The following is a 12,557-nucleotide window of genomic DNA, read 5'->3' as shown; positions in this document are numbered from 1 at the left end:
TGTACTTACTTTGAACGCATAAGAATCACACCTTTACATCCAAGAATTTTCTTAAATACAAACCTCTCCATCTTTTGCTTGTGTGAAGATAGCAAACTTTTAGTCACAGCTTCTGTCGGCCAATAGTGCATTTCTCTTTCTTTGTTTGGTAGTGATTGCTTTCTAACCATAGAAGGGCATTTTCTACAAGTCCACCCGGGAATAGGTCACAAGGGGTGGGTTGTTTCTGTTTGTGTTGAAAGAATATATTTAATAATTTCAGTGTGCACAAGACAACTATAGAAGAAGGTGATTAACAGAACTCTTTTAATCAAAGAAATTTGTATGATGATAGTGAAAAATCGACAAATGATTGTTGGTAAAGTGAAAAGGACTTCTTTTTTCTGGGGCTTTTACACTAGCATTCACTCTTAAACCTCCTTATTAGAAATTTTAATCTTTACAGTACAAGATTAAATGCACAAATGCTTTCTTAACTGAGGCATGATCCAAAAGGAAATGCCACATATTGGGATGGATTATTGCTCAATTTTCTATGGTGCAATTTATTCTATTTGGATTTCTAGTTTGTAATCCACAATTCTCACAGTAAACAATTACAAAATGTCTAAGATATATGATGAAAAAAATATACGTTCTCATTAATTTAAGGATTTTATTGTATGTTGCTTTCTTCCCTATTCAATGGATGGAACATGTTCTTTCAATAGGTAAAAGTATAATTTGTATTGTGTAGAGCTTGATATTTGTCACTATGGTTCTTGTGTTTAGTGTTTTTATTTTCTAAATGCCTTGAACTGTATAAAGGTATATTCATAAATCAATCAAAATACTTGAAGGAATTACTAAAGAAATTTGGCATCGAAAACTCTAAACTGGTAAGCATGCCTATGACTACAACTGATAAACTATCATTGAAGGGTGAATCAACACCTATTAATCTGAGTAGGTACAAGTGTATGATAGGAGGTTTATTGTATTTGACACAAACAAGACCTGATGTTATGAATGCAGTATATATTGTTTCAAGATTTTAGAGTAATCCTAAAGAAAATCATGAATCAACAGTGAAAAGAATTTTCCGGTATCCTAGAGAGGAAAACTTTGATTTATGTGCATACACAGATGCAAATTGGGTAGGAGATGTAGATGATAGAAAAAGCACCACCAGTGGAGCATTTTTTCTTGGTAGTAGATTAATCTCTTGGTTGAGCAAGAAACAAATTTTTACATCTTTATCAATAACAAAATCAGAATATGTTGCAGCAACAACTAACTATACACAGCTATTATGGATCAAGCAAATTTTGAAGGACATAAAGGTAAAATGCAAGGAACCTATAACTATTTACTGTGATAATATGGCAAAAATTGATATATCTAAGAATTCGATATTTCATTCTAAAACTAAAGAACAGATTGTAGATATTCTTCACAAGCCTTTGTCTAAGGAGACTTTTGAATATCTAAGAGAGCAGCTTGGAGTTATACCCTCACTGGTAGAGACTTAGATAGTTGATGATTGACATCAACTGGCAGAATTAACAAAGAAATCTTTTTTCTGGCTTTGATGAGGAGAGCTACTTCTCATGAGGAGTAGTTGGATAAATTTATAAGTTGGTATTTTGTGATAAGTTCTTTAAACTGATTGAATTTGGTTTTGTATTTCTTTGGCATTTGATGTCAAAGGGGGAGAGATATATATGGAAAAACACTTTATCTTTTGGGGAGAGATTATTCCTCGGGGGAGAGATATTATGTATTTTTTATTTCTATTTAATGATCTCTTTGAGAGATTGTTGGTTTTTTGTTTTTGGCATTTCTGTTTTGGCACTTTGATGGTTTTTCCATCTTGTGTTGCCATCAATACCAAAGGCGGAGATTGTTGGTATTTTGGATATGTTGATATGGTTTTGTCATTGATTTCAACACTTGTCAACACTTATTAGCACTTGGAGATTCTTGTTTATGTTCACTGACATCTTAAGTTACTTATGCACAGTCACCGATATCCGGTTCACCGACAGGTTACATTGTTCACCAGCACTTGGAATGGCTTGGAGATTATTTGGTTATGTTGGAGACATTGTTTGAAAACTTGGTTTTAGTGATTTTTTCATTGGTTTATTCGGGTTTGCATATTTGTTTTTACCGACAAATAGGTCTAGGTTATGGACTGGCAAGCATATCTATTTAAGATCAGCATGACACATCATGAAGATGATTTGTTATTATTGTAAATAAATTGAGTCGACATCATGCATCGCATATTGATTCATTTGTAATTGATTTTATTGTAATATCTTAGTGAGCTGATCTACTCATTTGGTCTTAGGTTTTGGTATATATGTAAGATCTCATTTATGAGATTATGTGGTAGAGTGTGGAAAAAGATTGTAATAAGGTATATGTGAATATAAGAAGAGCTATACACACAGACATCATTCAAAATTCAAGGAAGATTTGAAGAAGGCAAATCAGAGCTTAACAGGTACTGAATCCAGCATCTGAAGATGCTATTGTAAGCAGTACATTATCACTAGATTTAACCATCCAATTGTAGTCAGTGTGACTCCCATTTTGTGATTGAGTAGTGAGCTCTAGGCAGTTGGCCTTTCTGCATGTGCAGACTCCATATTGTACACACATACTATCTACAGTAGTATCATCTAATTGTGGGTAAGGCTTCCCATCATGGTTTTTCCCCTTATAGGGTTTCCACATACAAATAACTGTGTTATGTGTTGTGCATATTATTTGTCTTTCCGTTTCATGCATTAAACTTTACCGGTACTGCAATTAAATATTAAACTATCTACCGACATTAAATTTTGGTTTACCGGCATTAAACATTAAGTTTGGTTAAGTTAGTTTTGATTTAAATTTATTGGACAACTGATTCACCCCCCCTCTCAGTTGCCTCCGAGACCTAACAAAAATCTGTAAACCCGTTGTTAATGCTTCATATTCTTCTATGTTATTAGTGCAAGGAAATGACAATCGATATGATTTAGGAATGGAATCCCCTTGAGGTGTGATAAAAATGATGCCAAATCATATGCCATGGTGCATTAATAATTTACAAGGCTTTGTGTGTGTCACTGTCAGAATGGATTCATCTAGGAAATATGAATTTATAGAAGTATCATCAACCATGGGTGCATCTATGCAATAGATTCTCCTTTAATTGCGTTTCTATCCACATATTTGACATCGAATTCAATCAGGATCATAACCCATTTAGCTAATATTTTAGTGAGTGTTGCCTTATTGAGAAGATATTCTAGTGAATCTATCATTGCAATGATCTTGGTTTTATGAGTTAGCATGTAATGTCATAATTTCTATGAGGCAAAATCCACAACAAGACATGCACGCTCAATCGATGTGTAGTTCAACTCATAGCCAACCAAAGTGCGACTAATGTAATATGCTTCTGTTTCTTTTCCTTCATTATCCCATTGTGCCAAGAGTGCCCCGAGTGTTGTTTGTGTAGTTGATATGTATAGTAACAAGGGGTTTCCTAGAATTGGTGGCATCAAAACTAGTGGATTTAGGAAATAATATTTGAGTGTTTGAAAAGTCTGTTGACATTTGTCGTCCCATTTGAATTTGATGTTTTTGTGGAGTAGATGAAAAGGATTGCATTTGTCTGGAAGTTGAGTAATGAATCTTTGTATAGACTGAAGTCTTTCCTGTAAAGACCAAACCTGGTTGATGTTTTTTGATGGTGGAATTTATAATATATCTCTGACTTTTTCTAGATCAGCTTCAATTCCTCTCTTTGAGACAATGTATCCAAGCAGTTTTTCGGAGGTTACTCCAAAGACACACTTCTTAGGATTTAATCTTACTTTGTATTTCTCTAGTCGTTCAAAGACCACTGAAAGGATGTCCAAATGTGTTTCTCTTTCTAATGATTTACCCAAGAGGTAGTGAACATAATCTTCTATAGTAACATGCATAGGATCATGGAAGATAGTAGTCATAGCTCATTGGTATGTGGCACCTGCATTCATTAGTTCGAAGAGCGTGACATTCCAGCAAAAGGTTCCCAAAGGACAAGTAAATGCTATTTTGTGTTGATCTTTAGGTGCAATTTTTACCAAGTTGTAGTTGGAATAATCGATCCATCAAAGATAACATTGCATGACCAACTGTAAGATCCACTATCAATATTTGGCAACATAAAGTCGTCTTTAGGATAAGGTTTATTGATGTCTCTGAAATTTCTACATATTTTGATGCTACTATCTGGCTTGCTGCCAGGTATTAATTTAGAGATTCACTTGGGGTAATCAATTGGTCTTATGAATCAAACAATTCCTCAAGTTCTACTTTTACTAATAATACAACTTGGGGATTTGTTTTACTTTACTTTTGTTTTACTAGCTTTTCTCCTGATGTAATTGTCAAATGGTGTATTACTAGATCAAGGTCTAGTCCAGGCATGTCCACATATGACTAGGCAAAATTGATAGTTATGCCGAATCTCTTATGTGCTAATGTTTGTTTTGATAGTTTCCTCCACCAACATGGATGATTTCTCCTCATATGATATCATCGAGAGGATGTTGAGCCTTCCATATTTGGGCTTCTCAGATAGGTTTTTTCCGTCATATATGTCCTTTCTTTTTCCCTTTTTAGAGTGAAATAGCACCACAATGTGGTTTTCACCATAAGACCCATTATTTGTTTTTATTTTTATATTTTTACGACTATGAGGCCCAACACCCTGACCAAAGTATGCCATGCTATTGAGTTCTCTAGTGTACCCCACTTTATGGTCCCCATGAAGAAGATCATCTCGTATGCCCAAGTAGTCTATGAAAGCATCGTCATTCTCAAATGTATCTAGTTTTAAAGGTTCTTCGTTGTCCCAATCAATGAGCTGTGGGTGAATGAGGTGAAGGCTATCAATGTTTTGAATGGTAGTGAGAGTAAGGGTACAGACATAATTGTCTTCAGGTATATCAAGGTAATTGTCGATATCATCTCTAGCACTCTCCTCTTCTGTCTCAATTGTAAACAAATCCAAATTGGCATCACTAGAAACACATTCAACAATGAGAGTCCTCACTCTATGTGATTTCGACCTAGAACCTAGAAATGGAGACTGTTTGGGATCCTTGGGAATTTTTCCTTTATTATCCTCTTTATGTAATGTAGACTCTAAAGTATTTTGACCAACCCTAAATTTTTTATTGAGCTAATCTTCCTCTGTGGGCTCACCTAGTTCTCTAAATGTTTCAGTGAGCTCATAATCACTAGATGATTTATTTTAACCCCATTCCCATTTATTGGAGTCGGTGAAATATTGTTTCTCTTGTTGATCATTAAAGTCTATTATTTTCAATTCTCATTTAGATTTGTAAGTACCTAACCTGAAAGGTGTGGAACCAAGTCCTTTGGAGCATTGATTTTTGAATGTCAATTCTGGTTGCAAAGGTTGAGTGATACCTTCTTTTCTTAAGCCAACAGGGCTCTTACCATCATATCCAATTTTTTTCAAGATCTTGAATCCTTTGCCATACATTTCACATGGTATCTTGATGTGATCTTGTGTATCTTCTAATAGTCCTAAAAATGACTATGCAAAAAATTGATGTCCCTATCAAAATTTTAGTCATTTTTGAATTAATGATGCTCTCTATTCTTACCCTCAAGTTTTAGGGTTTTGGGTTTATGTGTTTGTGGGTAAGTCTTTTGTTAAAAAACCCAAATCTTGTTATGTTTCTTCATTGCCTTTTTACTTAAAGATGAGGGTCTTTTTCATCATTGAGGGGACTTGGTCTTTTTTTCCTATGCGTTATTTTTTATGGCACCCTTTTTAAATTTTCCTAAGTCTGCGTCTTTTTCACTATGGTTGGGTCCACCTTTAATATTTTAGAGGGTATTATTTTCCCTGAGTTCAACCTAAATATTTCTGCAAATGTCTCCATGACTAACGATCGAATAAATAAAGGTTCCATAATTTAGTACGTGCATCAAATGGATGGTGATGTTTTAACCCAAGCAAGAAGATGCACAAAGGATAGCAGTCAATGTTAAGTGATTGTTGTAGCTAGTTTGTAAAGAGCAAACAGATCTGACGCCCTTCATAGCCCCACTAAGGCAGATGTAGGGAAGTTAAGGACCGTGACATCACGAGATGATTCCATGTGTCCTAGGTAAACTAAGAAGGTTCAACAATGGGGCTGGTAAAAAAATTAAGCTGGAAGATGATTGGGCAATGCTCAGTGGGACCTTTTTATGGACCCTTTTTCGACAGTAGAAGGTAAATATCATATTGACTAATGGTGATCGCGTGATGTACCATGCTGGACAAAATCCATGGTGGATGAAGAATGTATTTCAAAGTGGAGGTGATTAAGACTATTTGTTGTCACTCACGCAGGAAAATAAGGGCAGGGGGATATAATCTTGTCGACATAAGATTAATAGAGATAAGTCGAGATATGTGGATGCTCACTAATTTTCAAGAAACTTGTTCTAATGATGGCAAGTTTTTCAGGGAGTTGTCTTAATAAGTATCATCTCCATGACAATGAGAGGTTGATATTTTATAAAGCATTAGGGGATAAGGATATTTTCTTGATTTAGAAATGATGTGATCAAGTACCTGTAAATAATTTCATAGGTTCCGTACTATCAGGGATTCTCATAGAAAGGTAAGAATCAAGAAACTGTCTTCGAGAAAGCTTCAAAAGGATAAGGACTCCATATTCAAAAAAGAAATTTTGAAACAAAAATTGTACAGTTAAGAAAATAATGTGATCAGAATAAAATCATTCACGTAGGATGAGCTTTTTCAAAAGGCAGTAGATTGACAATTTGAATTTGATGGTGTCCTGGATCTGAAGGATATGATGTCTTAAGTCCATTTGCTGGCAGTATGAGTAGAAGTAAATATAGTGATAATTTTTCATGCATGAGTACCACTAAGTGAGATAGTTTTGATTATACATATAGCTAAGTGGTGTTCTCAATTGGTGGAAATACAAAGATAAGTCCCAGTTGGGAAGGAAGATGTTGTTGCCAAGGTGAGGACTTCAAATGCGGTTAAAATTACAAGGGTCACAATTTTATGACACTACAGTATGGACTACTTCTTGTTGAAAATTTAGAGGAATTGATTATGTGTCACATTGATGTCTTGTTATTGATGGCAACAATGGTTGTTTTGGTTTTTTTCAGGTTTCTGGTTGGCTCCGGTAGAGTGGTTGGATTATGATATTAATTCAGTATGCTCCGGTATACTTTGGTTTGTCAAAATTATTTGGATCTGTCATTCATGCTATTCAGATGCATATCATGATTAGTTGGTTCAGGATTTGATGACTTAGATACTATCACTTATTTCTAGTAAGCCTTTTGGTCACCGATAAGGGTTTTACCGACAGAGCTTTGTTGAAGATCTTTTGATACACATGATAAGTGGTATTGTTGTGGTTTCTAGATATCTTTGGGTATGTTGTTGGTTATCTTCTTCGTGTTCCTGTTAATCGGTGGTGCTGCATTTAGGACTGGACCTAATCTTATCTTATTCTGCTAGGTTATGGACCGACTTATGTAATGTCCCTATGCATTATGAGATGGATTCATTGATTGGATTATGTTGTTACAGTCTTAGGCCTACTTAGCTGATCATTGGATTGTGGGTTTATGTTATGAATACATTTTATTATCTTTTAGGTGGCCGACCTAATTTTTTAGGTCCCGAGTTGGTATATATGATGTAATATCTCTTTGTAGATCATGGGATCATGGTTATGGATTGTTATGGGATGGTTATGCAATTACTTGTGTGTAAAAAATTTTGTAATCATATGCAAGAGTTTTGGTCGATCATAGGTGATCTAATTGGGTTGGTAAGAGAGGTTTAATAGCTCCGGTAATGAGCTTAACCAAAACTGTGATGAATCTAAGAGGGGGGGTGAATTAGTATACCAAAAAATGTTTTACATGAACACTTTAATAGTTTTGCATTAAACCATTAAAATAGTTTAACAAACAGACCGGTTAACACACATGCAAACCAAATAGAAAATAAGACATTCACCCATAGAAGCATAATCAACATAACACCAGAGATTTATATGTGGAAACCCAAATGGGAAAAACCACGGTGAGATGAAACTCACAAGTAACAATCTGCAGAATAGTAACCAGACCGGTTAAAGTCATACAATGTTCTTTACCAGAACATATCCTATTAGGAATCTCAGTCTTTGTTAGGAGATAAGTCTTATTAAAGACTACCTTGTGAGAGGATTTTAGATCCACAGATGTGAATCACCTTGTTAGAGGATTTACAAAGACTTTTCTGGGCCTACCCGGTTAAGGATTTCTGACTTGTCAAAGATGTGAGTAATCAACAAGTGAATGATCTAGCAAATGCTACAATCTTCTTGATTAGATCCATTGTAGCTCATAGCTAATGTTCTTCAACATTACTTCAATCTTCAGTAAATTCACACTCTACAGACTTGATCTTCTCTATTAAGATCGCACATACAAGAGCTTTAAAAAAATGACCACTAAAACCTAATAGCTACACTCATACATACGCATGCAAAACCCTAGACATGATGTCCTAAAAAGAAATCTGATTTCATGTCGATCCAATAGGATTACATTGCAAGTTCCTAGGTTCATTGTATCTAGACACGTTTTATGACACGGCACAAAATCATCGTCAAAGTGTCGGTGGATGGTAACTCATCACAAAAATATATCAGTTGGTAACTCATCACAGAGTATTACCATTTTATACAACTTTTTTGGTTACCGATTGGTAACTCAAAGTAATACCAATTTAACAGATTACTGGTTAACGACAAAAATTGAAGACTGGGAAAAAGATAACTACCTCTTTTGGCTCCTTTGCTCTGCTCCTCTTGAGATCCTTCCTTCTAGCTCCAAGCTCTAATCCCATGTAAAAAACATTTAAACTACACTGTATGGATCTAGCATGAAGAGAAGAGAAAAACTTGTAGAAGAAAAATCAGAACAAAGAACTCATAAACCATTTTATTAAATCATTATATTGTTTACAATATACTCTATGCGTAATTTATACAAAAAGAGCCATTGCATGATCAGAGGATTTATGGTGGAAATAAAGGCAACTGCTAGTAGTGGAAGAGGTAGAGGTCATCTCGTAGGTCTCCGTTTGTTAGCTTATATGCAAAACACGCAACCTATGTTGTGATTATGGTGCAAACTATGCTCTCACCATAAATCACGAAGCAAACATAAGTTATGTACTAACAAATTGAGATTGGAGAACACCTATTCTCCTCGCTACCATCTAATGGGACGGGGGATTTCCATCAAACATTTCTTCCGTCGCATATGAAAATTTAATGTTTATAGATTTGGTTTACCCCTTCAAAAGAATGTTCTCATTAATGCTTATAGTTTTTACCACATTCATCGTACTGGTAATAGAAGGATGTAAAATTTCTTCTTGAGCTCTAGAACCCCGATAATTTTATACGTAAGTTTTCTTCATTGAAACAGTAATTTTAGCGAGTTTATTTTTGGGTTGTCTATTTTTTTTTAAAAAACTCCTTTGGTAGGGTTTGTAATATCTTTCCTACAAACTTTGTCTACTTTTTCTTATTGGCTTTGTTGACAACTGGACACAAGTTGTGCGAAATGTTGAGGTGAGTCTCTTTTTGTTGTGTTTTAATCTAATTGTTTTCATCTATGATATTATCGTAATACACATCCCTATCTCTATCCATGCCCTGTCTACCAAATTTACTGCCATTACTCTCTACTATTGCGGAATAATGTTACAAATTTTGATATTATCTTTTACCGTTTATCTTTTACGATGATTGATTAGAAACAATTTTGAAATATCAAAAAATATTTTCATAGTTTTTTCTAGTTTTTCTACATGTTAGTGATTGAGATTTTTGAAGGCCTTCAGCGCAGTTCCAACACTCAAAAATTTGCTCAATCATTCAGAAAGGACTTCACCTTCAACTCTTGGAGACCTTTCCAATGAGTTAAACGGCTCGCAATTTCAAGCCCTGAGTAGAAAGTTAGGTCTAGTCAAAGTTAGGACAAAATTTGATATAATTTTTTGAAAATTTCATAGTTTTTTATTTTATTATGTAATAAACAAATATGACTGTTGAGTTTCAATTCTCTGAGAGTTTTGGTGACCCTTGGAATCTCATGAATTGTAATATGTTGAATTTTCGAATAGAATGAACTAGTTTTTGGCTTGCTTCAATTCTGTGTTTACCTTGTTTGTGTAAGCAAATCCACAATACCACAGGTTCTCACTTACGTGTTGTCATCCGAATCCATAATTTCGATCAATGTTTGCAAAACCATATATATATATTTGTGAAAGGCGGCCACCTATACAACACGACATTGAAAAGTGACTAAAGTTGCTTATTTCACTTCATCAGTTTGAACCTAAAAGTGTCATATTATTTTAATCAAATCAATTTCAAAATATCAATAAGGTAACCTAATTTATTTACAATTTTTGGTCTTCGTACTTTCCTCGCATTTTATAGATATTTGAAAGAAAAAATGTGTAGTAACTTTAATTTGGCTTATTATGTCTTAATTTGCTCTTTTATGGTTTGTAATCTGTGGTATATTTGGTTTTTCTTTCTTGTATGATATAATAAGATTTTTTGGGGGGAAAAATCTTGATTAACCTCTAGCTTTCTAGGTATGTGATGTGATTCGACTTCTGGGTGTGACACTTATTTTTCTGGGTCTAAACACTAAAGGGACTAAAAATTTGGGTGTGGTGAGGATTTGACTATAAAATTTGAGTTTACATTTGGTGTGGTGGTTTGTGAAGATGCCAATGCAAATTGTCACAAGCGGCCAAACAAACTTTTGCCCTTAGATGTCTTTCCTCAAATTGTTATGAACACATTTATTGATTATATATTATATAATTCATTTTGTAATGCTATGTTCTCGTCTTGGTAATGTACTTCATGAAAAGTTTCATTATAGTTTTGTGATAAGTTTTGTTGTTCCTCAATTTGGGGAAAGCAAACAGTATTGTTGTATTATTCAGTTTTATGGAGAGTGTGTCTCAGACATTTAGTGAATTTTTTTAAATATGATGTATTGCTTAGAATTTTTTTTCCTTAAAATCTTTTTTGCATTTAGCTAGAGGAACGAGAATTAGAGAAAAGAAATTAAGTGCTGCATATATAGGTACCTAAATATCTCTTTAGTTTTTTTCTTTTTCTTTTACTCTTATGAATGTTTGTCTTTTCTCTTTAGTCAAATTAGTCTTTTAGTCCAATTCTTTTATTTATCTTCAAAGTAGGAATCAAAAAAATATAAAAGGTTGCCTATTGTGAAGCATTTTTTTGGGGGTGAAATTTGGTCATTTATTTTCCAAGGAAGCATATATAACTATAGTCCATTTGTTAGAACTATAGATGTGTATGACTATGAGTAGGTTCAAATTCAATTTAGAGAGTTTAAGAGTTTTTTAAAATTTTAAATAATTCAGACAAACAAATTTGTATTATGGGAGGAGGAAACGGAATTTTATTTGAAAAGTAATTTTTGTCTTGTCTTGCACATTCATATAATTTGAACTCCCTCAATTTTTTGGAATTCTCTATTTAAAGAAAGTTGGGCATCATGCCATTTCTATCCTTTCTTTTCATTCTTGGGATGCAAATTTCATTTACATTCCAACATGAGTTGACTTTGAGCATCAAAATTTGTTCCAAAATTTTGTATAAAAACATGCATAAACCATTAGGAAACAAGACCATTTGATAGTATCATATCAATCACTCTTTATATCTATGTATTTTCGTGAAGATTCTGAGCCTTCTTTCTGAGTGTACTTACTTTGAATGCATAAGAATCACACCTTTACATCCAAGCATTTTCTTAAATACAAGCCTCTCCATCTTTTTCTTGTGTGAAGATAGGAAACTTTTAGTCACAGCTTCTGTCAGCCAATAGTGCATTTCTCTTTCTTCAGTTGGTATTGATTGCTTTCTAACCATAGAAGGGTCTTTTCTACAACTCCACCCCAGAATAGGTCAAAAGGGATGGGTTGTTTGTGTTTGTGTTGAAAGAATATATTTAATAATTTCAGTGTGCACAAGACAATTAGAGAAGAAGATGATTAACAAAACTCCTTTAATCAAAGAAATTTGTACGATGATAGTGAAAAATTGACAAATGATTATTGGTAAAGTGAAAAGGACTTCTTTTTTCAGGGGCTTTTACACTAGCATTCACTCTTAAACCTCCTTATTAGAAATTTTAATCATTATAGTACAAGATTAAAAGCACAAATGATTTATTAACCAAGGCATGATCCAAAAGGAAACATCACATATTGGGATGGATTATTGCTCAATTTTCTATGGTGCAATTTATTCTATTTGGATTTCTAGTTTGTAATCCACAATTCTCATAGTAAACAATTACAAAATGTCTAAGATATATGATGAAAAAAATATACGTTCTCATTAATTTAAGCACTTTAATGTATGTTGCTTTCTTCCCTATTCAATGGATGGAACATGTTC

The sequence above is a fragment of the Cryptomeria japonica genome, chromosome 7, assembly GCF_030272615.1.
Source record: "Cryptomeria japonica chromosome 7, Sugi_1.0, whole genome shotgun sequence".
Taxonomy (NCBI): Eukaryota; Viridiplantae; Streptophyta; class Pinopsida; order Cupressales; family Cupressaceae; genus Cryptomeria; species Cryptomeria japonica.
This window is presented reverse-complemented; position numbering follows the sequence as displayed.